Genomic DNA, 27,851 nt, shown 5'->3' with positions numbered 1-27,851 from the left:
TTTATTACCCAAAATGGCATTGCATGGAAATATTAGAAGATCCAGTATCCACAGAGATTTTAATTTTAATTTTAATGATTAACTGAGGAACTATTTAATTTGACTTCACTGCTCCACTGTCATTATGGAATTAGTATTAACAGCCATGTACTTGCTGCAAGACATGTAATGAGACTTGCTGGAAATGACAATGCCAAGGATCTGAATCTCTATAATTATAAACGCAGTACATATAATTTGGAAAGAAAAAAAATTTAAAAATCTCTCTTGAGCCTCAATTAGTTGTCAAATTGTGCTTGGGTCCCTGGAATGTGAAGCCAAATAGTTTTATTTTTCCTCCCTCTCGTCTTCTCTCTGGGTCTCTTGCTCTCTCTGGTTGCTTTTAATTAAGCCTGGATAAAATTAGCAGACAGAAAATCAACACTTTTACAATGTCTCATTGCAGGATGATGGCAGGACAGCTTTTTAAAAACTCCAGCAGTTTTTCATTGCAATGGCCATAAAGAGTGCAGTAATGTCAAGCCTCCTGGATAATGTGTCATGGCTGCTTGGGAAAACAGAGGACCAGAAGAGAGTAAATCCAAGACTTGTGGCATTGCCCTTTCCCCATCTAAGTTGTACATTGGTATATTAAAATTTGCCACTCCTTGCTTTGGTGGCAATTCCCTCCACATGAAACACATCACCCTTTGGTCTCCACCAGCACCATACTGTGTGTCATTTTTCTTTGCCCTTTGACTTCTTCTCTACTTCCTTTCTGGCCCTTTTCAACACTTTTCTGACTGTATCCTTTGGTCCAAGCATCTCAATCCTCCAGTGAATAGCCTGGTGTCCTTTGAGGATCTAAGCTGCCCTCTCATCACTTGTTTTGGCTGTTCTTACTTTTCTGTCATGAGCATCTGATCCACTCACTGGAGCCTCCTATCCTCTCACAGCCATTTATGCCTCATCATCTCCTCCAGAACTGCGTTTTTCACTTTTTCTTCTCTTCTTGATCTTCCCAATCCTTCTAAAACCTTTGTTTTCACATATATTTCAACTTTTCTTTCCTTGCACTAATGTCTCATGTCCTTACGCCATCTTCAGGGTAATGCTTGCCTTTAAGCGATAAATCTTCCTCTCATCCTGAAGACCTCCCTGCCCCTTCAGGCTCTCGCATATTCAGTAGATGAACAATTGACTCTCTGGAGAGATTAATCACATAGGAAATTTTTTTCACAATGAGTCCTGGTCCTCTTCTGCCAAAACAAAGATTGGATGGCAGAGGGTCTAGAATGGAGGCTTTTACAGTACAAAGAGACATCTTGGCTTTGACATTTTTTCTCCAATCTTTTTCTCCCCAGGGGTGATGGACAAACATAGTCCTTGTTCTTACCATCATTTAATACCCATATGGGCTTGACGTGTTACCTTCTGTCCAAAATTGAATTTTACCTCCAGTCCTGCATATTTTCTCTGTTACCTTCCAGACAGGAGTTATTTATCACTGACCTTGAATAGCAGCTCTTGCTCCTAAAAAAGTCTGCTGCACCCACCTGCAAATTTACTTAAACTTCCCTTTTTTCCTTTAGCCCAATCATACTGCAAACACCTGCTCTGTATTACACAAAATACAGAACTGGGTTTTATTTTAAACACTCTTCTTCTTCACAAGATATACTATTTGGTTACCTGTACAGAATGTCTTTGTGATGTTCTCTCTTTCCTAACTTCCCTCTCTAACTTTTATGACGATCACATTTGATACTGTTTTAAGATTTTTTTTTTTAAATGAAAATATGGGAGAGTATTTTTACTTCAAAATTCTCATCAAATACTCATCTTCTGTGGCTCCTCTTCATAGAGACATCTCTACTGAGTTGATAGTGTCTGTAGAGCATCCTGGAAAAGTTGTCCAGAGCTTTCCCAGAGCTTTCAGGAGATACCACTATGAACGTGTCAAATCTGATTCTAGAGATGCCCTTCAGTGTCCACACTGGCAAACTGCTGTCAGGAGAGCTGAGGATCTGGCAGCAAATATGCGTTCTAATTGTGTTATTATTGACAGTATTTCTGTAAGCCCTGCACCAAAATAGAGGGAGAAGTGCAGGTGGCAACGCAGTTCAATTTCTGTGGATTTATCTCTGGAGAAAGAAGGGATTAACAGACTTTTCTCAGATGGCTCTGACTTGTGCCTCCTCCCAAAGTTATGACAGTTTTTTTCAAGACATACAGCTTTGGGAATTGAAAGAGTAAATTGGCAGTGGTATTGTAATGACAAGACAAAGCAGCACAAGGACAGAAAAGGCTGTTGGGATTAATGAATTTGGGCCCTCACAGTGGGGATAAAAAGATATATCTGTGAATGAAATAAGATATTCACTATTTTCATGGAGTGATTAAGAAAAAAAGAGAAAAGAACAGGGTAAAGATTCCTTTGTGGCCACACAAATCTGTCCTTGTTCAATAGGGTGTTGATTTTATTTTTGAAATTCACCCTGTGGTACCAGATTGGCCACCTCTGTATCCTAATTGCAGATGCTGTCTGTGCTGCTAATGGATGGTGCTTCAAAATATCCCCTACAAACAAGTGTAAATTGCTGTAAGTCAGCGCCCTTGAATACATTTCAATATTTGAAGTCAATTTGTGGGATGATTGTGGTCCTGTTGCTCACCTGCCTGCCCTTTCTCCTCTTGTTCCTCCTTTTCTGCCTCTTATCTCTGCCAGCCCAATCAAGGCTTTTTTTTTTTCATCGACTGATGTGAGTCCATGACCAAAACAAACGTTGAAATACCTTGAACAGACAGATGATGATACACCTGGCCCAAGGTTTTGAGTGACTTTTATTACCACGTACTGTGCTTAACCTTTCTTCAGCAACAAAGCTACAAGAAAAAGACAGAAGCTGAGGGGAAAACTGCATTTTCTGGAGTCAGTGTTCTACTTTCTCCTTTTTGACATTTGCACATACGGTTTTGTCATCAAGAATATAGGATATGCCCTTCATAATGAAAGAAAATGAAAGCTGAGCTGTTAAAATCTTTTGAGCATCCAAAGGAGGTGTACAAGGGTGGTGAAAGGTCTTGAAGAGAAGCTGTATGAGGAGCAGCTGAGGTCACTTCTTCAGCCTGGAGGAGACTGACAGGAGACATCATTGCAGTCTACACCTTTCACAGAAGGGGAAGAGGAGGGGCATTGAACTCTTCTTCCTAGGGACCAATGACAGGACTCAAGTGAATGGCCTGAAACTGAGCCAGGTGATGTTTGGTTCAAAAATCAGGAAAAGGTTTTTCACTCAGAGATTGTCTGAAAGAGGCTCCCCAGGGAACTGTTCACAGCACTAAGTCTGACAGATTTTCAGAAGTTTTGGACAATACTCTCAGGCCTATGGTGGGGTTTTGGGCTTGCTCCCTGCACAGAGCCAGGAGTTGGACTTGATCACCCTTGTGGATCCCTTCCAACTCAGGATATTCTATGATTCTTTCTTTCTCTCCTGTCTTCCAGGAGGTATTTGTGCAACCCTTCAAGTTAACAGACAGCTGAGTCAGGGGCATCTCCTTTTCTTTAAAGAAAAAAAAGTAAAATATAGCATTTTTTATGTCAATGAATGTTTAGAAGTCAAAAGTTATCATAGAGAGATCCATGTTGAGTTACATGGCATTGCTTAGTGTCAAAACCAAGTTATTGCCCTGTACTTCCTATAGCCATTTATTCCCTGTTGCAGGAAAAAGCAAGCAGGGAATGACATCATGGCAACTGTACATATTCCTTTACACAGCTTCTCTGGGGACACATCTGGATGGTCCTCTTGGTACAGCCTGCCTTGCTTGGAGCAATAAACACTATTTCCCAGCACAGCTCAAAAGTTGTTGCCCATTGGTTTCTCCACTTCTGCTTTATGTTTTATCCAAACTCACAGGTCCAGACAATCAAGTATTTGGAACCCTTCCCTGGCTATTTGCTGGAGACAGTTTATTGTGGAAACAAATCTTGTCAAAGTGTTAATTGACCTCCTTTCTTGTATTTATTAACTTATTCTTTTCAGTGGTTTACAGAATGAAGGTGTTTAATGTAACAGATATAGCTTGTTTTCTTTGTGTTTTTTGAGGCAAAGTTGGTGTCATTCCTAATTTTCTCCACAGCATCTCCTCATAACAAACCTGAGCAACCTACCAATTTCCCTGGCACAGTGGGAAGTTCACACTCTCTCAAGTGGCTGCTGCAGTCTGGTAGCAATCAGTAGACAGAGGGCCATGAAATGAAGCTTGAGGAAGGAGATGGAGAAATGCCTGCAGGTGGGACTTGTTGATTGGTGGTGGATTTTGCTCCTTGCATGAATAAGGGAGATTTTCCTTTTGCTTTCCTCTGCTCCCTCTTGCTCACTTCTGGCTGCTGGACTCCAAAAATACTTTCTCAAAGCAAAGTGATGCTGCAACATCAAGAATAGGAGTAAAATTATTAACAATAACTTCAAATAAGCAGGGAACAAGATCAGAACCAACTGTATACCTGTGAGGCCTTCTTAAGGCAAAAGGAAAAAGATAAGAATATATAGAATAAAGTTAGTTGACTTTGTCACCTAAATGAACATTATATGGACAAATATTCAGTACACATGCACCACTCAGCAGCATGTTTAATTTGTTAAGCACAAATGGATTCAAAAAGTGAGCCCCTTTATCTTCATTAGAACTGATGAGAATGAATTGCAAGATGTGACATTATTATTCTGGCATGATTCACTTCATGTGGAAACCTCTGAAGCATTAAGGAGCACAAATAGGCTGCAGCATGGCCACGTTAGGCTTTACCATCACCACCTTGACAAATCTGAGCCTTTTTTCTCCTGCATTGCAGGATTCATTAAAATAATGGCAGCCCAACAGCAGCAACAAATAAAAACAGGCAGAAAGCTCTCTCATGTAAGATGGTATTAGAGGAATTTGCCTTCTATTTTCAAAAAAGATTGCCACATACCCAATAAGCAGATGCCTACACAGCTCTTCAGCCTTTGCAAAATATTGCTTCATGTTCCTCATTTTAAGGCAAAATAGGTCATTAATTTTGAAACTGCTCATTCTAGGCTTACAAGTATTTTAATTAACTTTTTTTTCATTATAAAGAGGTAGCGCTGTGTCACTTTTTGCTCTTAGGTTTTCTGTATTACATACCTTTCTTTTGGGCTCCCTCCCCCTCCTGCTGTCATTGCTCACAGAGCTTTTCAAGGCTTCCTGAAAAAGGCTATTACTTGAGCCACCAGTCTAAATTAAGCCAAAAAAGAAATTTAAGAGTGAGCAAAGGTTGTACACAGATTTCTCCAGCCAGCAGGTGCCTCTGGGCTGGGCAAAATACCCTTGAGTTTCATAGGCATAACCAAAAGCCATACTTTGAATGTCAATACCCCAACAAAGCTCTACAAAATGCTAATGGCTTAGCAACAATGATGTCACAGCTTCAAGAAAAGGCATATATGGGACTGTTAATGAATTTACACTATGTGGACAGAAAAGTAAATTGCTATATCTGAAGGTAGAGATAGTTTTCAGAAAACCCTTGCTTTCATGGTGGAGCCTTTCGGTGTAACCCTATGTGGATGCCAAGGTCCTTAAACACAAGAGTCCAAGCAGTCAAGTGAGGCACCAGGAGTTCACCACTGTCAGAACAGCCTTCCCTTGCCACGTATGCAACCACAGCAGTAAATTGTTTTTGCCCCTGGGACAGTGCAATGGCCTGGTCATCTGAAGCATTTCAGAAGATTTAGACCTAATATCTCATTAGGACAATCCCCTCACCACTATTAGTTTGTGATGAAGCTGCTCCCATCTCTGGTTTTCTGGAGATGAGCTAGCATTCACAAAGAGAAGCCTCAGAAATTACAAGTCCTAAATGCATATGTAGAGTAGATTAGACCTTCTATATTATATCTCCATTAGAGCAAATCCATAGCCTTTTGTGGACACAGAGTGATTGCCATCTAAGAATACAACTTCTTCTTGTGGCCAAAAATACATCAACTACAAAAATACATCAAAAATACCTCAACTCTTGATTAGATCACAATCACAGCATTTCAAATCAACAGTAAATCAATACCTCTATGTATTTTCTAGCTAGGGATGCAACTTGATTATTCCTTCCTTCCTTCCTTCCTTCCTTCCTTCCTTCCTTCCTTCCTTCCTTCCTTCCTTCCTTCCTTAATCATCTCCTTTTTTTTTAGACCTGTTGCTTTAAATTCTTGGGGCAGGAGCAAAGGCCTGTGTGGAGTTTTGAGGATGAGCCCTACAGACTATTTCCCAGAAGTGGCACTCACCCAGCAACACTGCTCGCAGTTTCCTTTCTGCAGTTCAACAGAACTTAGTGTTCAGGAATCACCTGTCATTGTGTTGGTGTTTGTTCTGTTCTATTATACATATTTTTATAGTAAAGAAGTGTTATTCCTCTTCCTATATCTTTGCTTGGAAGCTCCGTAATTTTCAAAGTTATAATAATTTGGAGGAAGGGGTCTTCTTTCCATTCCAGGAAAGTCCCCATCTTCCTTGGGAGACATTTGCCTTTTAAACTAAGACACCCTCCCATCTGTGATTTGCGTCTAGAGAGGGTGGGTTCCTCTGGCATGCCAGGTCCAGCCTTCATCAAAGATTAAATTCAAGACCCTTAAGTGCCTCTGAGGCTCTGGTTCAGTTTGTTGTTGAGACCCCAGGTGTCCCCAAGAGCTCTTTGTATCAAATCTTGACTAGCTCCTCCACTTACTTTTTCCTTCTCCCTCAGTTTTGCTAAACTCCAAACAGTCACCCCTTACCCTTGTGTGTCCTGCTGGTGCACATTGTGACTTCTCTTTAATGTATTGTCCAGGAAGGATGAGGAGGGAATCAGTCCCAGCATATTGGTTATTAGATTTTGAGGAACCAAAGACTTTTTCTGACATTTCAGTCACAGAAGAAGACAGCTCTGTTCTTCTTCAGTGGAACTTATAAACATGGGAATAAGGAAAACTTCAGGAACAAGAGACAGGGAGAAGTGAACAGGCTGGCTCTGACCGTGGGATGGGTGCTCGCTTTGCTGTTATTAAATCTGTAAATAGATAGAAATATCCAGAGCAAGGCTTTTCCTTTGTGTGTTTGCTTTCTAAAAAAAATTGGTAGACAAACCAGATAGTCCCTTGGGTGTTTGGCCACATCACAGCTTCTTAGGAAGAGATTTGCATATTAAAATGTCTTCTCTCTGATGGAAAACTTGTCAGTTCTCCCTTGGCACCTTTGGGTGCAGCCCTTGGGCACCAAGGAACAGATGAAGGTTTTATGTTGCCATGTCTGTCCACAGAGGGATAGGGAGCGAATGATGGGACAGAGGGAGCACAGAAACCCTCCATTCCCTGAGGCAAAAGAGCAGGCAGGCACACAGCTTAATTTAGAGAAATTAATACTTGGCCTGCCTAAAGACCTCAAGGCATCACTGAATACTTTCAGGGGGGAAACCCATGCTGAGAAGCTTTAATTAAACTAAACAGCTGGCAAAAAAAAAAAAAAAAGGTAGCAACAATGGATAAAAAAATGTGCAATGTCAACGAGTTATTAATATAAATATTAATAATTAATATAAGCCTGAAATCTCACCAGGGATGAAATCCTTCCCTGCTGTTGCAGGATGCCCAGCTCCTCATCCTCCCTATTAGCCCATTTAGGATTAAAAGATCTCACCCTGAAGGATGGGGAAGCAGAGTGCCAGAAGGGATTCATGCTCTTGTTGGAAAAGAGAAAAATCACAAGGCTAGGAAGCTGGCTTTCCTCTCATTTACCAGCGCTGGCTGATGGCCAGGTCTTCTGGAGCTGCCTCTCCTTGGCTGGGAGAAAGGTGCCAGAATCACTCCATCTTGTATTTTGGAGAGTACAGAAATGAACTTTTCTTTGAACTGTCTCCTTTCAGACAGCACAACTCTGTCCAGATTGTATAATTTTTCCCCAGGTTTCTCTGGACAGTGTTGTGATATTTTGCTTGGCACGAGGATTTTGTTGCCCTTTCCCTGATGACTGTCTGAAGTTGGACCCTCTTGCTCTGCTCTTGTTTGGAACCCCAGTCTGAAAAATTTAGGCACTGGTTTTGCAGTTAATTTGATTAATTTTTTATGGTCAGGGCTGAATAAATTTATTTTTGTCTGGAAAGCTGCCTCCTTTGCTTAGCGAAGCATGGAGGAACCTGAAAGTTCTTAAAAACAAAGCCTCATATCATAAAATAAGTGGGCACATTCAAATGTGAGTCCTCTTTATTTCACGATATCTATCATTCAGCAGCAAACTCTATGCTTTACACTACAGCACACTGCAGCTCCTAAGTGAACCTGAGGATTTCATGATTCCTCATGAGAGGGGTTTGCCACATGGCTGTTGGAGACAAGCCTAACAATGGGTGGATCAATGCAAGTGAGTATTTTACCTCTGCAAAAGGCACAAAGCATCATCAACCCCATCTCACAGTGTCTAACTGCTGGGGAAGGTTATCTAGGACACTGGCCGAAGTATATGGAATAAGGATTTTCAGAGAAGGTTCAGAATTAATTTTAGGGTTGGTTTACTGATCTTCATGGTTACAGGGGCATGAATTCAGACACAGCTGGTTCAGAGGCACCCTTTCTGGGGTTGGAAACCAACAGGCAGATGGCAAATCACTGGCAGCAGTGTTTCCTGGCCCTCAGAAGCACTCGTGCAAGGGAGGCCAAGCATGAACCCACTTCCTCTATTATGCACTGCCATGCCAGCTCTGAAGACCGAGAGCCCAGAGGATGCAGATCACAACCCTTGGTGCTGGGCATTACAATGTGCTTGGTGACAGTCCTTGAAGCAGCACATGAACCTGTGATGTGCTGCACATCAAAAGTCAGTGTGGAGTGAGGTTTCTTCCCCTGACATGGGGCATTGTGACAATGCACAGCAGAAGTCTCCCTGTCCATGATGGGGCCAAAGGGACTGTGCCAGATTTCTGCTCCTCAGCCATTCACCTCCACAAACTCTGTGCTTTGCATATTGCTGATTCATGAGAACTTTTAAATAACCATTGTTTGAGGGAGGGATAATTACTAGCTCTTAGTTTGCCTGCTGACATCAATGCTATCAAAGAAGCCTAAACACACACTACCTTTTCTGAGGAATTATCACACTACAACAATACCTTTGGCTCTTATTGATCCACCCATTGAGGATTATGCAGAGCTGATGACAGATAAGACTGAAAATATGAAACAGCCACCGTGAAGGGCTGGTATCATACAAAGCCTTTACTGAATACCAATCTGAAATTCAGACTGCTCCTCGTAGATAACCTCAATTTTTTTTGTGTTAACACTCCACAATGAAAGGAATCAATTATATCTATCTGTCCATATAGATTTGGTGCTGCGTTTTTCGAAGCTCAGTCTTGTTCCTTCATTATTGCGCAATCAATAAAACATTTCAGTAGGATAATTTTACGATTACATAATGCAAAACCTCATACATGTTTGGCTTCAGCTGATCCTCTCAGTTGTTCTTTTGTGGAGGTTGGATTTATAAATTTTTTTTCCTATGACTATGAATTAATTATATAAAGCAGCTCTGACATAGAAATCCAATCTGTTCTTTCACAAACAGAACATTCTGTTTCCTGCTTATAAGGAAAAACAAAAAAAGAAGATTAGCAATAACAAAAGTCATATGTAAATATTTTATATCTTCATTTTCCTTGAATTAACTGTGACTCTTCCCCTTTCAATAAGCTACATAGTAATTGTCACAGCAACACTGGCAGCTCATTGAGGGAACTAGGATGGAAATACAGTCCTAGCTGTGCAGGGGGGGCTGCAGCAGTGTGACACTGCTTGGTTGGTGGGATTGGAGCGATGGTCCAGCCAGGCTGTGAACACAAGCAGTCCACAAAAAAGTATCAGTAAGATTTTACAGCAGTGTTTTGAGCAGTGGATGCTGCTCCTTGTCCTCCTAGCTTTTCTTACCTTGATCTCCTTTTTCCTCAGAGAAATCTATCACTTTCTCTGTATCGTATTATATGTCCCTGCAAAGCTTCTTCAGCACTGGTCTGCCAAAAAGAGGTGAGTAAGACATAGAATTTAAGTAAAAACCTTCAATAACAGATACCTGTTTTGCCAATTGATGTGTGCAGCAGGAAGAACACAGACATCAATGGAAAGGATGCTATTTTTTTACTATTAATATCAAGGCAACACAGAAATAGAATTATACATTTAATAAAACAATAAGCTTACTATGCACTCAATTCCAGCAACAAACAAAATAAGCAAGATACTAAATCATTGCTATATGAAAAAGAAAATAGTGAAAGAGAAAGGTACATCATCAATTGCTCTAATGTGTTACCACCATCCAGATCCATAAGCTGCAGAGACGATTTGGGGAATTTTCCCAGGAATTGGGAGGTCCTAGCAGCGTGTCCACTCCTAATCTGCTGCAAGAGGGTCCAGCATTTACAGACCCAAATCAGCAAGTCAGAATGGTTGGGAAGGTTTCTTAACATATCATGCAGACAATTACACAAGATCATGCAAACATCTCTAAAGCATCTGGTTTGGTGTTAAAACAGCTAGCATAAGTGGTTTGGTGAGTCTGTAAACAAGGTTTAACTATTTTTTATTAACTAGCATAGGTGGTATTTGTTATATAATGTATAGGATTCATCTGTAAGTCAGCTCTGGCTCAGACCTGTTGTCCAGACCCTAGCACTTCAAAACCCCATTTTAAAAACTAATCAGAACAGAAGTTTCCAGATTCCCTAGGGAATTTGGCATATGTCCCCAAGGTCAGAATGAGAGGATCTGGGATTTTTCTTTTAAACACAAATATGCTAGAACATAGTATGGGTTTATCTAGTTTTGTGAAGGATGTTTTCAGCTTTTAAAAAAATCTTTGTGAGAAAAAACTGAACCTTGACTTTGGTTAAAAAAATCAGCATTCTCCACTAAAAATTCTTTTTGAAAACAATTTGTGTTTTTATGGTGTGTTTTCTCACAAACATTTTGTGCATAAGAAAACTCTGAATAGTTCTCTGTGGGTTGCTTTTATGCTGTGTCTAATGGCATATTGCTAATTCCAAGCACACATAAAAACCTATGAGCTAGATATCCAAACCACCAAAAGACTGACTAAAAAAATACAATAGTGATTATATTTGCCATATAGTTTCTGATTTTTAGGATTTATTTTAATGTTGTTTCCCAGTCTTCTTCTGTAAACATAAAGGGTAAAAACCTGAAAGGAGCAGAAGAGGAGGACACTTATTTTTTGGCATCTGGAAGACAATGACAGTCAGGATTCTGAGGAATGATCTAGCCATTATTTTCTAGGGCTTTTATATTTCTCATCCATCTTTACTCCTCTCTTACTTCTGTTAGAAGAAGAAGTACAAAATCTGAGTTCTTTTCCAGGCTACTTTTTCACATTACTAAGGACAGCAACATCAAGTCCTTCTGCTCTTTTGTATTGACTGTTCTGACTGGTTTCTCTCAAACTTTACTCCAGCTAAGACTGCTGGCAGGAGCCTGCACTTCGGAGGGAGCAGGGTGATTCCTCCAAAGCCTTCCTTCCCACTAGCACAGCCTGTTCAGCACTCTGTGGTTTTTTAAATTGCTTGTTTGCTTCCATCTTATTCACTAAGATTTAAAGACTCCCCTGACTCGCTTCTGAGGCTGGAAATAAGAGGAGGTGTTCAGGTTTTAAGGTGTGTCTGAAATGCTTTCAGGCTTTACCTTCTGTCAACCACTGAATTCATCAAGCTCTTAGTGCCAGTGAACATACTCGGTCATTGCCAGGCAACAGTGAGAGTGAGCAGAACATCAAGGTGTAAGAATGAGAAAAGGTGAATATAAGATAAACATATACATCTGTAAGAACAACAGTGCACTGAAGAAAATGTCAGGGAGACTCAACAAAGTGTTAACAGAAATGGTTTTTCATGCTTTACTGGGTTAAGTAGAAAATAAAATTTGAAAACGTGGCCAAGGAGTCATCAATGCAATAATAATTTCATAATTCTCTCTGAGAGCCTGAGAGAATGGCTCTGGAAAGAACTCTGCATCCTAGAGCTTTTCAATGGGTTGTTGGCAGAATAGCCTAAATCCTACCAATGGGAAACCTAAGGCCCTGGTCAGTAACTGACAGGAATATGATATGCCTGCTCTTTGGAAAAGCTACTTTGGAATTGAGAGAAAGAAAAGTTGCAAATAATGCTTTTCCTACCATCATCCACAGCAGGCCATGCATGGGAGTGGAGTGGAATGGAATGGAATGGAATGGAATGGAATGGAATGGAATGGAATGGAATGGAATGGAATGGAATGGAATGGAATGGAATGGAACTGAGTGTTTTCAGTTGGAAGTGACCTCCAATGATCATCTAGTCCAATTGAACACTTCAGGTCTGATTACAAGTTCAAGCATGTTATTAATGTCATTTTTCAATGACAAAATTATAAGCTTGAAGCCTCTCTAGGAAGCCTTTTCCAGTGTTTCTTACTTCTTAACTCCCTAATATCCAGTCTAAAACTCACCCATTTATGTCTCTGGCCCTGTGGTCCTTGGGAACCCCATCAATTCAAGGAGTATTCACATATGGCCAGGAATATCTTCAGCATCTTCTGGATGCTGGCACGGGGAAAATAAAAGGTTCACCAGGACAAGAACATTGAATCAGGTTCATTTGAAACACTGCAGCTCTGAAAAAGCAATGGAATTCCAGGACATGAATGGAAGTGAGGAGCCCACAGAGAGGGTTACTCTCTGCAGCACACTTGGGGTCATGAAGTGAAATTGGTGTTTCAGGACCTGAGGGCCATGGGGGAAATTTCAAGTTTCTGTGCAAGCTTGGGTTATTTTTCTGATTTTCTTCAGTACAGATATTCTGATTCTGTAATCATTTGCCCAAAACTTTCTTAAAGAAAATTGACCTAATGAATCTCCTATAATTAAAAGGGCTGCTTGCAGAGCAATGTTCCCTGGCATCTCTGGGAGCATCTGCCCTCAACCAGGACTAGGACACTCCTAGAGCAAATCTCCAAAGCAGGTTTGCAGCAGAGTGTGGTTTCTTCATTTTTTGAAATGGATTACGTACCTCCCAACCAGCTATAGCAAAAAGTGAAAGGGCCAGTGATGAGAAATATCATGTCAGGGGAGAAAAATCTCCTTTGACACAGAAAAGTAGGGCCTTAGCTAGTCCACAGAGAGAAGTCTGTACATCAAAGAGCCAGCCTGTCATCTGCATGTTAAATGCCTAAATTAGGCTCTCAGTCTACACACCTCCAAAATAACACGATTTCAGCAACAAACAAAATAAGCAAGATACCCAGTCATTACTATATGAGAAAGAGAACAGTGATTGAGAAAAATTCATCACCAATTGCTCTATTACCATCATCTAGACCCAGAGCTGCCAGGGAGCCCCTGTTGCAGATATGATTTGGAGAACTTTCCCAGGAATTGTGAGATCCTAGCAGTGTGTCCACTCCTAAGTGAGATCTCCAAAGCTGTTGCAAGAGGGTCCAGCTTTTATAGACCCAGATCAGCAAGTCAGAATGATTTGTATATGTTTTTGTGCAGAAACATCTGGTAGTGTCTTTTCCACAGGTTCTTCAAATTGCAAGTTGGATGCCTGCATTAGATCCATTTCAGTTTTCCCCTCTCACCAACTTCAACACATTTATCAATCTCCACTTTTCTAGTGCTCATGTAGTTATTACTACTAAGTAATGAAACAAATAGATATATGATAGGTTAAACATACATATAAAGCATAACAAAACCCCAGGTATTATATTAAAGAATTACAGTCTCACACAGGCATTAACAACATCCTGGGCAAAAACCAAAATGATGTAGTTTTTTCCTTTGTGGTTCTGCAAGCCACAGTGAATCCATAGTCATTCACTGACCTGTCCATATGTCTAGAGGGGTTTGGTTCTTTTTTCCTCCACTGGGTTTTCATTTGGCTTGGTTTCTTGTAGCACCTGTGGCATAAAAAACCTATGAACAATTAGCCTTCTGTAAAACACTTATAAATGCAAGCATGCAGTAATTTGTAACAATTTTTGCTGGAGAAAAAACCCACCACGTTTATTAGGAGCACTTCTAAATGCATATTTAAAATCCATAAATATTGAGTTTCAAAATTCTCTCTTCCAGACTCAATTACTCTTACATTTGCGAACTCCAAAAAACTGGAAACAAATCTATTTTTACTTCAGGTAAAGAGGAAATTTCCAAGTGTATACACCTATGTCTATAAAAATAGGTGCTTTTCCACCTAGCCTTGTTCACATAAGTGTGCCCTCCTCATGGTCTCTGAGGGAATAGTAGATTTGAAAACGTCACATCTACAATTCTTTCTAAGGGCCTGATAGTTTCTAATAAGGAGAATTAATTATTGATGCGGACCTAATGTGTGCAATTGTTTCTGTAAACTAGCTCACAAGTACTGAATTAATTTTAAAAAATAAAATTGGGGGAATTGTTATAGTGCTTCAGCATTTGTTCAGAAAGCTTTAGTCACAAAAATCACTGACCTAAGTACTTCCTAGTACTGGAGAAACTGAAGTATTGACTGTGTAGCAGTCATAGCTCTTGCTATAACTATTGGTGTAAACTTGTCAAAAGAAGGAATAAATCAACTTAGTAATCAAGTCAATAACCTTAAAGTTTACCTTTTCCTCTAACGCTTGTGGCAATGGCTACTAAATCAAAGACATCATAACAAATTAGCAAACTATGTTACAGCAAAAATGAAATTTAATGGCACGTATAAATTGCCGAATTTTTTAATCAATTCTTTGCAGCCTGGGTCTTAAATATTTAACATTGGAGGCATAATGTAAAGATTATCTCAGAACAAAAAAGGAAATTCCCTAGTAAAGTTAGAAACATGGAAAGGATTTTTTCCTCTTCAAAACTGTCTACAATGCTACAGCATTTTCACACTAAATTCAATTGGCTTTACAGTGCCACTTAAATTAAACTACCAAAACCAAAACATAACTGCAGATGAACAGATTTGCTCATATCCTCCTACCTTTTTAAAGGTATGAAATGGAAGACAGGAAAATTACTAGGGGATAACCAAATTACAGGATCCTCTTTCACACAAATGAGGGGTCCTCTTGGAAATCAAACCCAACATATTTTGATGTTCTCAAGATTGCTATAGTTTTTTTGCAAATTTTGCATGCCTTTTTATGCCTCTGTTGATTATATAATACCTTTAAAATGCAGAATTCCTTTCGGAAAAATGTTGACTTTTCTGAACCATTTGGCTTGAGGAAAAACAAAACTTTTCTGGTGCAAATCTGACCCATTTGAAAACATCAAACACCAAAGCAGACATGAGGGGCAGAGGTAAGAAAAGAACACAGACAACATATAAGCTTTTAAGCTGTGTTCAGTACAGTTCAAATTCTTGTCTAATTTTATGCTGCTGTAAAGCAAAGGACATTAATGGTGTGCTCCAGCAATTCATGGAATTACATTCATATCAATGAAAGGAGGAAGAAAACAAATTGCTAAAGCAGCTGCAGAGAAACAAGATGGGCGTCCAGGTCTGAGGGCAGAGGTATTTGTGAAAAATTGGGCAAAGAAGAGAAATCATGAGAGGATACATATTTTCAAGAATGAAAACATAGAGATAACTACTGGGACCACTGCTGGAATGCCTAAGGAGAAAATGAGCCTTTATAGAGAGAATGGGTCAGAATGCCTCCTGCAAAACTTTACAATCTGTCTGCAAAGCCAAAATTATTAAATTGTCTATGTGATCAAAAGCTGCAATGGAAATTTGAATACTGGCAAAACAAAATTGTGGGATAAGAATCACTTGCCAGCTTACATAATGTCATGACATCGACAACATTTGTCAGGAACATTTGGCACTTGCCAATTCACCTTGGGGTTCATTTTCAGCAGCATTCGTTTCTGCAATTTTGACAGGGGTGAGCCCAGAGAAGTCAGTGTTGGCTTCTCTGCAGATGGTGCTGGCCATTGAGTCTGTGTTTCTCAGCCACTCTTCTGGGCCTTGCAGCATCCCCAAGACCTCTGACCAACCTCCCTAAGACAGTGTCTGCTTAGCCTCATGCATATGCCAGCTGGGATATGAATGTTGCATTGGGCTCACTGCAGAGCGCTTAAATACAGGCAGGAACTGTGTGTGTTCTTCTGAGGAAACCAAGTTGCCTAACTTCACCTTCTGCTGCTTGCAGGAAAGTTTGTGCTATACTGCCATAGTGAGGGAGCAAACAAGCCAAGAGCTACATGATGGGCCTGCTGCAGGATCCTGGAAACCACAGGTAAAATGCCAGGTGCAAGAGATCTCAGACCCACACCTGGAAATTCTGTGGTTGGAGATGAGTTTCAGTTTTGCGAGTGCAGTGCCAGATGTGATGAGGCCGTGGAGTGGGTCAAGGCTGCTGGGCAGAGACTACACACTCCATTCTTTCTTGAATTCATTTCACATCTCATTTCCTGAAGATGAGACCATAAAGTGCAAGTGGTTTTTTTTTCACAAGGGTTCACTGATTACTCCCTATTAATAGTGTTTGTGTTGTTTCAGTATTTTTAAGCCCCGAGAAGCAGGATTTTGTTATGTGACACTCTCCTACTGATAGTATCCTAATCCTTATATTATTCTACCAGCTGCAAGGAGTTTACAGTCTGTGGGAGTGAAATGCCACCCAAATGCTTCAACATCTTGAAGCAAGGATGAATTTTGCTATCAATTATGCTTTTTCTGAAGTATGAACCAATGCTTTGTTCAGCAAAATTCCAAAAGGAATGTAAAGAGAATACTAAGTTCAGTATACTGCAGGAGATCCAGAGAGAAAACTCTGTACAGTGCTTGCAGAAGTCTCTCTGGCTGATGTGCTGTGCTGAATAGTACAAAGAATAAAACATCATACTTTCCCTTTACTTCTGCAGGCATAAATGTGGCCCTGATGATCCAGGAAAGTATACAAGACAAGCAGCAATTACTACAGAACTTCCTGGTGAGAGGTCTCAAGCATCCTTCTCTACCAGCTATGCAATTTTTTTAAAACTGAAGGCTTCAATTTTCACTCTTTGTGCTTTGCAGTTTCCACCATAAAATCTCGGTGTTACTCTTATACCACCCTGGCCTGGCTTGGCCTTGTCCCAGCACAGTGACATTCATGCCAACAGTGATTGTGAGAATAATCCTGGTTTGACACTTCAAGTTCATTTTTACAACTGCACCATTGTTCTGGGTTTGGTTTTTCAGTGAATTTTCTCCCACCTGCTCTCTGGAAGAAGGGCTATGCATTGCCTGAAAGACAAATGGAGGCAATCAGAAAATAAAAGATGTGGCTGGATGTCACACCATTTCATTGAAATCGCCCTGACTGGGGTCGGGTTGTGGGATGGTACCACGAGCAAAAAAGGTGAGGGGGCTACCCCGGAGGTTTGGGGCTGAGTTTTTCCTGGGACAGCTCTTTCCACCCCTGAACCTGGAAACCAGACTGTGCAAAACACCTGCCCCAAACCTGACCCCAGCCAGGGCAATTTCAATGGAATTTGTGACCCCTAACCACATCTTTTGTTTCGTGTGTGCCCCCATTTGTCTTTCAGACAAGGTATTGGCTTTCTTCCAGATAGCAGGTGGGAGAAAATTCACTGAAAAACCAAACCCAGAACAGCCATTTGTCTCAAAAGCATGTACACGTATATATGTGAAAAAGCATTTTAAAGATGTTTTCCACCATAATGAGATGCAGAAATTGTAAGCAAGGCTCAGAAGTGATGAAACAAACTGTCCTTGCTCTTGAAAACAGCTATGAATCAGCAAAAAAAGGATTCTGCGTAATTCTTAAGCTTTTTAATATAATTTTGTTTTTGCATGTGGCAGGGAGAAGAACTCTTCCTCCTTCCCTGGCTCCCCCAGTGGACAGGATTTAATCTAAAAGGAAGTATGAGCATCCATGCTGCCAGGCTGGATGAGGAGAGTGTCTTCATCACCTGTGACACCAGCAATAGACAATACACCAGCACTCACACTCTTTTTTGCTGACACTTTGCAAACAAAAGGACAGGGATGATGGAGATGGAAGATACAAGCAAATTTGGACCACTTCTGACTCACATTGGGCTAAGGGTGGACAGGCTGATGGAGTGGAGAGCAGTCACAGGTACAAATCAACATCCAAACACCTGGCTCTAAAACAGGCTGGTCTCACTATAAAGTATTCATACGGCAATATGTGAAAACCTAATTCGAAACACAGCACAAGATACTTCCAACCGCATCTTGTTGGAACTTTAACTCTGGGGAGTTCAGTTGTACTGAGGAAAAAACAAAAAATCCAAATGAAGCTTGTGAGAAACGACTGCTCACTTTAACATTTCAAAGGTTTATTAAACCTCAATAAACACAACAAAGGACTGAATAAGGAGAAAGAAACAGCACTGGGAGCGTGGCTGTCTGCCAGAGGCTCATTCACAAAATGGCTGCTCTGCCTTTTATACCCCTGGTGTTGCATCAGCCAACCCTGGCCCGTCCCAAAATCTGCCAGTCAACTCTTCTTTGCTGTCCCTTGGTGGAGACTTTCTTTCACCTTGACTGGAGGTGAGGTGTTGTCATGCCAAGCCTCCCCAGCAGCAAGCCTTCCCCATTCCCAAGTGCTCCATGCACATGTACACGCTCTCCCTTCACAAGTCCCTGACAACCAAGGCTGTCCAGTGGCAACAATCCAGGGGGGAAAGGGCACTGTGGGGAGAACCGAGGGTGTCCAAACAGCAATATAATATAAAATATAATATAATGGCAATATAATATAAAAAATATAACCATACATAAACAAAACTTCTCTTTACATACACACAATATTCATCTCTTAATTGCGAGAGCCAATCAGCACGTTATCCATCTAAAACAAAGCCCAGGATGGTGGCAGTTGGTCTGTTGAAAAAGGAGTTCACTTTGCATCAGTCCCACAGTGGTGGTCGCACATTTGAGGATGCACTGCAGCCACCAAGGGGTACATCTGGACATGAAGTCCTCCAAGCACAAAGGCATTTAAAGAAAACTGACCCAATGGCTGAGAATTATTTTCCAGAAATGTATTTATCTTTCCTTGGCTTCTTTGGAAGACTACTGGGGTGCTTTTCTTTTGCAGCAAGGCCATGCCTTGCCACGTGCGTTGAACAAAGGAATTCGCAGCCAAGGCACTGCAGAACTGAGAAACATTTGGTGCTGCAAGTAAAAAGGAGAAACATGAAAACCTACATCTTGGTGAAGCCCATCTGATGGTGCCTCCTCTTTCCCTGATTAATCTATCCTGGAATGACAGCGTTATCTCTCACACGCTCTTGTTTTTTCCTATTTTTCTTTTAGAATCATAGAATAATTTGGGATGGAAAAGACTTTTAAGATCATAAAATACAACCAGCCGTGCAAAGTCCACCACTAAGCCTTTTCCCCAACTGCCACACATACACATTTTTAATTACCTCCAGAATATTTTCCCCATGTTTTGTCCTTCATTTGACTTGTTTACAGTCTTTTAAAGTTAGTATCAGAGAACAGATTTAAAGTTAATATTTAAGCAGGAAATGAAAAAGCTTTTTTGAAAAAAGAGAAGTTTTTTAAGGAAAAAAATTAAACTTTTATTCTTATATCCTGGTGAGAGTGAGTATTTTCAGCATTTCTGAATATATTACCCTGGAGGGAAAAAACAGACAAATATATCTACTTTGTATGATTTCTTTTAACATCACCTCTTTCATGTTCATAGCTTTACCAACTACAGTGCTCAGCACAGAGGAGCAACATTACACCTGTGGTCTGCCCCAGGGCAACCTGGAGACATATCAGCCGTGAACAGAAAAACCAAAACAGTAAGATTTGTCCAGAGTTGCTAAGACCCCCAAAGAAAACATGCAAAACAGGTAAATTTTATTGGATAATTTATTTTCTCTTTGCTTGCTTTCTCTGAACACTGTCATAAATCCCTTGGGCATTATGTAAGGGTAGACTTCTGTAAGAGCTCAGGGCAGATTTCAGCACATGGATGCTTCTTCTTACTTACTAGATCTGAAACCTTCCTTCTATATCCTTCTCCCACTGCCAATAGTTTTTCCTTTTATTCAAACAAATTCTTAGCTATGCATTCTAATGAAGAACAATAATTCATGAGCAAGAGGTGTCTGGTACTGCACTAATGGAGTGGCATTACTTGCTGTATCAGGTGCCAAAATAGCATTTATTAACCATCTCTGCTGAGGCCTCAAGAGCTCAAAGGTGGATTCTGCAGCTGGCACACCAAAAGGAGACACAAGGAAAATCTCACCACTAATGAAACATTTACAAAATATGTATTAAATTTTAACTTCCCCTGATGCACAAGATAATGGAGAAGGATTATTGGGATTGTCGGGTTTGGGTTTTTAATTTGGATTTGTTCGGATTTAAAGACTGTTATTATGAGACTCAAGATCAATAAGAAATGCTTTGCTGCTTTTCATTTATTTTAAGGAAACTCTACAGGCATAATGAAAAGTTTTAATCTTATTTCAGAGATGTAATTTTAAAAATCACAGCTTCTAAGAAGGTCAATATGGCTTGATGACAACATTGATTTTTGGAATATTACTGATACACATACTGAGGGTTTTCTTTAAGATAACTTCCATCCCTTCAAAACCTCTGTCAGATATCATTTGATTGCTAAATACCTACTGTAAATTAAACTCACTCAGTAATTACAGTGCCTCATCACAATTTATAGGAAAATTATTCAAAATAATTTTTCAAAACGGTTAAGCAAGTAATGAATTTTCTTTTACTTCACATTTGGGACTAGACTTTTGTTTGTGATGGTTGCAGGGCACAGGGGATCCCTGAAGTGCAAACTTGGTCCTACCAAACTTTAAGTGTTTTGAATATTGATTTGCAGGGGGTGAAAGTTTTCACACTGTTTTTCAAATCAAAGTCCTTTGACAAACTGGGTCTTTTTTGCCTGCAAATTGAGGTTTATAGTTTGTTGTCTGTCTGCCATAGCCTTACTGTAATTCATGCTTAGCAAGCACTTTGGAAACTTTAATTAAAAGGGTAGGAGTGTTTAATTACTCATTATTCTATTGCCCAGAGAGAACACCAAGCTTGGAGCAGGGATCACGGCTACAGAATAGCTGTCTGATAAATCTGTCTCACTGATTTTTTTTGTTCTTTATGGGAAAAAAATTGGGAGCAGCCTTCTGCTGGGGATGGAGTGAAAATGAGCTTGCAGCCAGTTTGGAGGGCTCACTCAAAAGGACAGATCAGCTATCACTCAAACATATTTAGTTGCAGCCTACTCTGGTCTATGTATGGGGACAGATGGTCTGACTTGCCTTAGCCCCACTTCACCAGCAGAACCAGCCATTTTCTATGAGTACATTAGGACATTAGCAACACTGTCAATACAACAACCTGCTTATTGAATATCCCACTCAGCCCTTCCATGGCTCATTTAAGTGGTTTCACACTACTCTTGCATGCAAAGCAGATTTGTGGCTCTAACCTTGAGGTTAAAAGGATAAAAGTTTCATTCCCACTGAAGTGAGGAATTTCCAATGGCAAAGCAGCCCTCACTCAATAGGTGCATCTTGTTAACAGCTTTCACTAAAGAGAAAACCTAGCTGTGGCTCTCTTCTGTGATCCTGCGGTGATGGATATGGATTGAAAATGTCTGATTTATTAATGGTAAATAACACCTATGACTGTAATGATTCTAAATAATCATGCTCCCCAAGGTGCACAGCCTTCAGAAATGCTTTCTGAGAGATAAGGCCCAGCTACTGTAAATGAGTATCCACCATTCTGGGCAACTTAGTTACACCAAGGATTACAGAAGATGATCTATTAGCTTAAGAAGTAGATGCAGTGCCACATTTAAGTAAATTCTTGGCCATAACCATCATTTTAGAAGGTGTTAATGAACACTAAATCAGGTTAAAAAGCTATTCTCGTGTCTTTGTACAGCAAAGGAGGTGCCAGTGATTGCTGCAAATTTTCAGACAAAAATAGCATCTTTGTTGGGTTTGTTTTTTGGTTATTTTTCTCAGCAGGCAAGTGGCTAAGATTCCAAAGACATCTGTTGGCACGCTTACAGATATTTGGGTTTTGTTCTGCAAATACCTCCTGGTTGAAATTCTGGTGCAAGAAAGGGCTTTTTGCCTGAAAAAAAGCTTACACAAGAAAAAGGATCTCAGGCACAGATGTGCTTGTGAATCTTCTTTGCTGGACTCCACCAGGATGTTCCATGATGGAGACACGTGGAGTCCCTGGATTAAGAGACTTAATGGGGCTTTCACGAAGGAAATCCCCATGGTGAGATTACTCCTTTTCTGAGGAGCATCTGCTAATGCTCTCACCCCTCCAAACATGACTGCTTTGGAAGCCCCATGCCCAGGGTTTTTCCTGTTCTGACTGTGCACCCAAAAGATGAACGACCTCAGAGTGGCCTCATGTCATGCTGAGATGGCCACAAGCCACCTCAAGGCACCTCCACACAGGGAGAGCACCCTCGTGGGGTGGGTTTGCAGAAGCTGCTGTTCCTGCAAAAGACCAACCAGAGTCTTCACTGCCAAGAGCAAAATGAAATCATTGCTTGAGACACGTGGGAGATGAGACTGCAAGATCACCCCAGAGCTAGTGAGCCTCTGCGGGCAGGCAGCTGTGTGCCATTACTCTCTCACATGTAAAATTGAAGCAAGGTCTGGAGCAGAGTTTGAGTGCAGCATTTCAGAGGCAAAAACCATTCCCTCTTTCCAGCCAAATGCTGGCAGATATTAGAGACACATCAGAGTTGCTGCTTGCTGCAAATGGAAACCACTAATATCTGCACATCTTTAGGTTCAGGAAGGGTTTATGAAGCAAATCAGAAACAAAAAAAAAATAGTAGTCCACATTGTATAACTCCCTGCCATTTTCTTAATTAACCTGAAATAATTCCCGTTCCAAGCATATAGGCGTAAATATGTAAAATGTACCTTATTACTTGGCATTGCAGCCAGCTGTACAAGCACCTGTTAATTTGAATTAGAGACTCTCCACAAAGTGCTAGGCAGGAATTTAACAATTTCGCTCATAAAGGGGAAAAAAACTGCCACACTTTATACAGTGTTATTTTCCAATCATAAAAGGTAAACATTCCTAACCACCTTCAAAAATGAATCTCAAGCAGAGGAATGCACAGAGGAGTACCAGCTCCTGGTGCTCATCTCACCAAAAATGGTCATTCCTCTCTCAGATATAAAACTGGATTAATTGTCTTCAATATCAGCATTATGAATTAACTTTTCTTTGACTTTGGGATTTGAGATGTAAGTTAGTCTATGCCTGTGAGAAGCAGCACTGCATAAGACAAATTCTTTCCATGTCACCCTGAGATACCTGCAATGTATCTCGTAGCTGCATATGCTCAAACTCCCATTTTCCTCCCAAAGCACTTGGATTTCCCAGCTTTATAATCTGCATTACTCCAGTGATCAGGTACTGGATAAGAGACAAGGACTTTTGGAGCAAAGCCAGACACTGCATGATCTTATGGGGCAAAATCAGAATTACCTGCATGGGCCTCCCTTTCCCAGGCTACATGAGAAGAAGAGGATCAGCAGAGGAGGGAAAGCAGTATTTCCCTAGAGCAAAACTAGTCCTAGGTCAATCAAGCAGTTACACTCATCTCTTAGTCTAACTGTTCATCTTTTCATTCACATTGAGAAAAAGAGATTTTTGTCAGGCTTGCAACACTTTTTTCTCTTTTCGGTAAATATGTTTGCAGGAAACTTAACCTTCTAAAAGACAATTCCCTAATTAAGCATTTTCTCCCTCTCTCATCAGTAATAGTGAAAACATATCAAAACAAATTCCCTATACAAGATGCCTGGCAATGGCAGCTTTTCTTTCTAAATCCCCTGGACATTTTCCGTTAACTGCAGTAAGAATATGAGGGATAACATCTGAGGCCCCTCCGGCCTTGCAGCTAGAGACCAGAGATGTCTGCTCCCTTTGTAAAGTTTTCCATCTGCTCCCTCTGATCACAGAGAGAATAGAGAGGAGCACACAGTGGAAATGAACCATAACCTATACCCTGCATGAGACTCCACTTCCAAATTAAGGGGAAAATAGAGGGAAAAAGTAGGAGTGCTTATTAACAGTAGAGTTTGCAGTGGCAAGCAGATGCCTGGCAGGGCAGATGGACATGGGCAGGCTACGATCTTGATGATTTGGTGCTGGAAGAGTGAAGAGCTTCAGTGGTTTGTATTTTCCCTTGTCTCACTTTTGGTTTATAGCAGGTAGCAGTTGCTCTTGCCTTATGTAGCAGATTGGGAGAAGCAATGGGACTGAATCTACGCTTAAGATATCAGCATTTTGGTAAGTGACAGGCTACCTAAGAAAGCACTCTTTTGTTCAATTTCACTGCATAAATAACTTGAATGAGACATTTCATGCAATGAGAAATAAGTCATTTGCCTTTGAGACTTCGGGAAACATCATCAAAATTATTCACTGTCTCTGCATGATCCTTCTGTGACAAGGCTCCTGGCCAATGCCTCCTGGCTAGCCATTTCTCAACAAAGGCAGAGGGAATCTGCTGCCAAGTCACAACCAGGATTTGGTTTTCTCCTGTGATGCTCAGCCCCATGGAAGCTCTTTCCACACCTCCCAGTGCTCAGTTGGTCCCTAACATCCCTGACAGTGGACAGAGAATCCAGCCCTAGGCACTAACAGTATACCCAAGTGCCCCAGCCCCACTCGCTGTATCAGGACAATGTGTTTGCTCTGATCATGAAACTGGGTGCTGTGCATGTCCTGGACACCTGTCACCTGCCTGCAAATCCTGCCCAGCAGCAATCTCCTATATGCAATCCTTCCCTTTCACATCTCAAGACGTATTTTTATTTAGCACCAAGAACAAACTCTGCTCCCAGATACCTTTCCCCATGCAGAAGCCAAAGTTCAACTAGAGGCCCATAAGACACAGCTGCACAACAGAGGAAACACCACAAAAACATATAAGCAACATGATAGTCAGTGAATATTCTCTAATTATGCTGAAAAAAGAGACAAAAAGCCCACACCAGCTGACACTTGGCTACATCAACATGGTGCTAATTGGCAGCAATTAATGAGGTGGCAGCACTGATGCTAGAAAGAGCCCAGGCCAGAAAGGAATATCACTGATCAGTTAAAAATTAAGGTAAAGCAAGAAGAAGATCTCCCCACACTATTTACATTCTGCAGCCAGCCTTGGAAAAGCTTGTCAGGAGAGGAGCAGGAAAATGTGAAAGAGAAGTGCCAAAATTCACAGTGCTTCAAAACTGACCAGAAAAGTCACAGGTTGTCCACCAACTCCATGCACACCATAAAACCTCCTGGCAGGTGTCAAGCGTAGGTCTGAAAATGAATAGTACAGTCAGGCTGTTAATGTTGTAAGAGACAATTCGTATGGATTTATTTGCTGCTGATGTCTATAAGGTGATGCAGGGAGAGAGGATAAGACAACACCTTTGAAGGGCCAAGACCTGGAGTCGCATGGAACCTACACTGAGATCAAGAATAATCCATGAGGGAACAGTTTCACACAGCCAGTGCAGCTTTCCAGCTTCAGCAAAATCTTTGTTCTGCAAGAAGGTAATACTTGGCCAGGAGTGGCGATTCAGATTTGAATGAGCAGCCTTAGCACAGCTCTCATCATATTCCTTTACTGAATCAAACTCAAAAACCCCCCAAAACCAGGAAACAACATAACAAATAGGACTGAACTGCCACACAAATTGTTTCCAGGAAAATATTAATGTCTGATCCAAGGCTCTGGAGTCACTTTTCATCTTCTCACTGTTCGTAAAGATCTGTTCAGACATGTATAACATATCTTGTCCATACTTTTTCCACATAGAAAGCTATAAAAAAACTAAGAGATATCTATTAATTTTAAACAACAATAGGGCAATAATGTTCACTCTCATCACAGTTGTTGTGGGGACTAGTAGTAGTTTCAGGGCTTTAAAAGATGTAAGTCCCATGTTACCCAAAAGTAGTATTAGGAAAAATGCCTGGCTTTCAGAAATAATTTGCATTTGTGTAACTTTCACCTCTTTCAGCTCAAAAGATAAGGTCCCAGCTTCTTAGTATGTCAGATTCCTATGGCAGTCATATATATGGATATGTATGTATAAAATAACAAAAGAAACTAAAATCCTAACCAACTAGCCCAAGTTCTATTTTATTAAAAATCTATGGCTTAATTTTCTTCTCATTTTGTCCTAAGGGAGATGCAACTACTAATCACCCATTCATTGAATGAGCCCTGAGTTTATCTTGTTGCCTTCCCTGGGATGCCCCTGGCTCACAAGTTTAGGTGTGTCCATCCTGGGAGCAGGAAGGCATCCAGATGAGAGTCACACTAAGCAACGATATAATCTCCTGTCTCTTTTTCCACTCTCTCTCAACGTTGGCACTGCCACACAGCCATGCAGCTCTGTGCTCTCTTGGCTTGGGAAGATGTAGAAGAGCAGTTTGGGGTGCAATGTGAGCACAAACAGGGCACCAACTAGTTGCAGCGTCACTTCAGTGCAGGTTGCTGCTGCCATGCACAAAGAGGCTCTGCAAAGGGGATCTTTACCTCGTGTCCTGGCTGATGGCTACCCTCAGAGAGATAAAACTAAGGGTCACTATGATAAACAAACCCATTGCCTCCAGTAAGGTGCCCCACAAACCTGTGGCACTGGGAGAGCACAGAGCTGCTGTGGCAGATCTGGAGCATGGCACTACTGAGTCACTTGACATGATGCGTGCAATGCAAGAGCTTTGGTCACCATGGAAATAATGGACCAGCATTTTTCTTCCACATACTTAGGCTGGGAACAAAACAAATTCTGATAATAGTGTTCATGTTTTATAAGTGAGTCAAAATTAATTCTTTGACTTTTATGGTTTGACTTACTTTCACCAGTATGCACTAGTTCAGCTTATACCATCTATTTCATGAAAAGAATTAGTATAAAGATTTATGCAGTCTTTAGAAGACTTTCTGCCATAAATCTATTTTGCCTTCTGTGTCACTCATGGGAAATCAAGGACTGAAATAATCAAGGAGGACTTCCTATACGAAAAAAAAAGTCTTAAGAGAACAGTCTTTCTGTGTTAGGATGCACTTAGGAAAATACATTATTTTCTTCACTTATGCTAATCCACATGCTTGGTGATAATAACCTTAATGTTATATTGCTTTGACCCATCACCACTGCTCAGGATTTGCAGCATGATAGATCCTAGTCCTGACTTTTTGCCACATAAAATAAAATGAAAGACCAATTTATACAACCTCATGTAGGAAAATGACAGAGATCAAAGGAAATGTGGTCAAGATATAGTTTAATTTAGGTGGATAAGCTTCACACATCTCTCAGTCATCAATCAATGAACTTTCTATCTCATCCATTATATTGGTTAGATTATTTTCAGCTTTTTTTTTAACTCTTATGGAACCAACTAAGAGATAGTCAAAGATATTTAATGATGCTTAAAACAATGTAATACCTAAAAAACCCATGATGTATTACTAGCCCGTGGCACAAACAGTGAATTTGTACCAGAGAATAATCAAGATTTCTGAAGAGCCGAGAGGTGCTTTTGATGGAAGGCAGCTGGATGTGAGCTCCTTCACCATTCCCAAATCAGCTCTCTGTTTGCTGACTCAGCTTGACACCACTTCATCCTTCCATAGCTTTCATCAGCCTGATGCAGCCCTATCTCGTGTAACTGTGGATCTGGGAGCAGATGTGCACAGCTGGCATGAGGTCGGAGCTGGATAAGAAAGTACCTGAAGGCCAGGAGAAGC

At 40.7% G+C, this 27,851-nt stretch overlaps 1 long non-coding RNA gene across 1 annotated transcript in view; it reads right to left on the bottom strand.

Moving 5' to 3' along the window:
- Nucleotides 1–2,804: 2,804 nt before the first annotated feature.
- LOC148224125 (uncharacterized) overlaps nucleotides 2,805–27,851 on the bottom strand; it is a 36,067-nt gene continuing 11,020 nt past the window's right edge. The window contains exons 2-4 of the long non-coding RNA XR_015802828.1: nucleotides 13,905–13,979; nucleotides 4,154–4,409; nucleotides 2,805–3,189 (exon numbers count right to left, since the gene is read on the bottom strand). This is a non-coding gene — a long non-coding RNA (uncharacterized LOC148224125). The remainder of the gene's footprint in view (nucleotides 3,190–4,153; nucleotides 4,410–13,904; nucleotides 13,980–27,851) is intronic.

This window comes from Sturnus vulgaris, chromosome 3, assembly GCF_052056855.1.
Source record: "Sturnus vulgaris isolate bStuVul1 chromosome 3, bStuVul1.hap1, whole genome shotgun sequence".
NCBI lineage: Eukaryota > Metazoa > Chordata > Aves > Passeriformes > Sturnidae > Sturnus > Sturnus vulgaris.
This window is presented reverse-complemented; position numbering and strand designations above follow the sequence as displayed.